Genomic DNA, 1,811 nt, shown 5'->3' on the forward strand with positions numbered 1-1,811 from the left:
TTCTGAGATGGGGAATTTCCACTTGAAAGGGCAAGGAGACCAGCCTGGAGTGGCTAGGAGAAAAGAAGATACTTCTTGAAAGAAAGACTGGCAGGAAAAATACAAACCAATAATGACAGACTGATTACTACAGGAACAAGCAAGTTGCTTGCCCAGGAGACATCAAGGCAATTGGTCAGGTGTCCTCAGGGCAAACCTCCTTCCAAGAATAAGACTCAATGGGAATACACGAGCAGACATGCACTCTGATTGGTAACCACGTTCGTCACAGATAAGGGGAAGTGAAGGAAAAACAGCAAGGAAGCCACAAGCTAAGCCCTACAATGTTCAATAGACTCCTGTGAACCCAGGTGGAGACCTGGTTGGCCAGCAGTGTGACAAGACCTGCGAACTCCTAGACCCAGAGTCAGTGACATAGCCACAGAGGACTAGAGTGGAGAGTGAAGCATCCAGCAGATAAGAAGAGAGGGCATATGCACAAGAACACCCACAATTTCAGATAATACCCACTTGACCTGGCTTCAATGGCTAAATGATCAGAGCTTAACTAGAAGAAGAAAGAAGACAAAAAAGAAAAACAAAAAACGAGTAATCTGATACAATTTGATGAACTGACCTACACCTATGGATGTAGTAGCTCAAAACAGGGAACAAATCTTTACAGCGAGGATCATTCCCACCCCCTCTATACACAGAGAAGACAGGGATGGGCAACTTGGACACTGGTTACCCAAAATGGGGGGACTACAAAGCCAAGAAGTGATGGGCTTACAAGCTTTCAAGAGGGAGCCTAGATCCAGAGGCTGTGGAGGAAGGTAGAATCTTCACTGAGTAGTATACAATCTGCCTGGGCAGGGCTAATGAAAGGAGATACGGATAGGTCTCTTGTGGTACCATGGTGAATAACTGTTGTCAGGAATCACTGTGAGCACTGGAAGCACAAAGGTAGACATTTTTTAGCAAAAGAAGGGGAGTGATTGACTTTGCAGTCCAGGAGCAGAGGTCCCTGGCACCATCAAGGGAGAAGAGCGGAGTGCAAGATCCTACCCAGAGAAGCAATGACGCCAGAGACGATGATGTGGAGAGATGGGGGGGCTGGGGACTCTAGACCGGGAGAGGGAGAGGGGCTGTGTGCTGACGACCGGGGGCCAGACTTGCAAGGTATACCCTTTGTCTTGGTTGATGATGCATGTAGGAGAGTATAGCCAGGGCAATGAAATGATATATGAAAGAATGAATGTAAAGCTAATGTTCTCCCATGTAAACTATCACATAATTCACAATAAAACATTAACAACAATAACAAAAAGACAGCAAAGAAAGAAAAGATCAAAGTAGATGTCAGAAGAGACTGAATCATGCTCCTGAACATAGAGAAACTAAAGCAACTGGAAGAAATGAGGAAATAAAAGTATTGAACAGAAAATTTCAAAGGGAGGCTTGAGAAGAGAAAGTAAAGTAGTATAATGAAATATGCAAAGATCTAAATATGGAAAATCAAAAGGGAAAAGCACACTCAGCATTTCTCAAGATGAAAGAACTGAAGAAAAAAATTCAAGTCTTAGGTTTCAATACTGAAGGATTCTACGGGCAAAAGGTGGGGAGCCCTGGTGTGTGGCACTGTGGGTTAATACACTGAACTGCAAAGTCGGCTTTAACCTCAAGGTTGGCGGTTCAAACTCACCAGCTGCTCCTTGGAAACCCAATATAGGGTTGCTATAATGCTGAAATCATCAATCTCTTTGATATCCCATGCGAATAAAGTTTTACTAAAGGTAATACAAAAACGGCTGCAAGCATACATTGACAGA

At 43.8% G+C, this 1,811-nt stretch overlaps 1 protein-coding gene across 1 annotated transcript in view; it reads right to left on the reverse strand.

The window, feature by feature from the left end:
- The window catches only part of LOC102834341 (cytochrome b5 reductase 4-like), a 141,745-nt gene that overhangs the window by 115,339 nt on the left and 24,595 nt on the right, over positions 1-1,811 (reverse strand). The gene's annotated exons all lie outside the window — the stretch shown is intronic.

Source organism: Chrysochloris asiatica, unplaced genomic scaffold (genome assembly GCF_000296735.1).
Source record: "Chrysochloris asiatica unplaced genomic scaffold, ChrAsi1.0 scaffold00146, whole genome shotgun sequence".
Taxonomy (NCBI): domain Eukaryota; kingdom Metazoa; phylum Chordata; class Mammalia; order Afrosoricida; family Chrysochloridae; genus Chrysochloris; species Chrysochloris asiatica.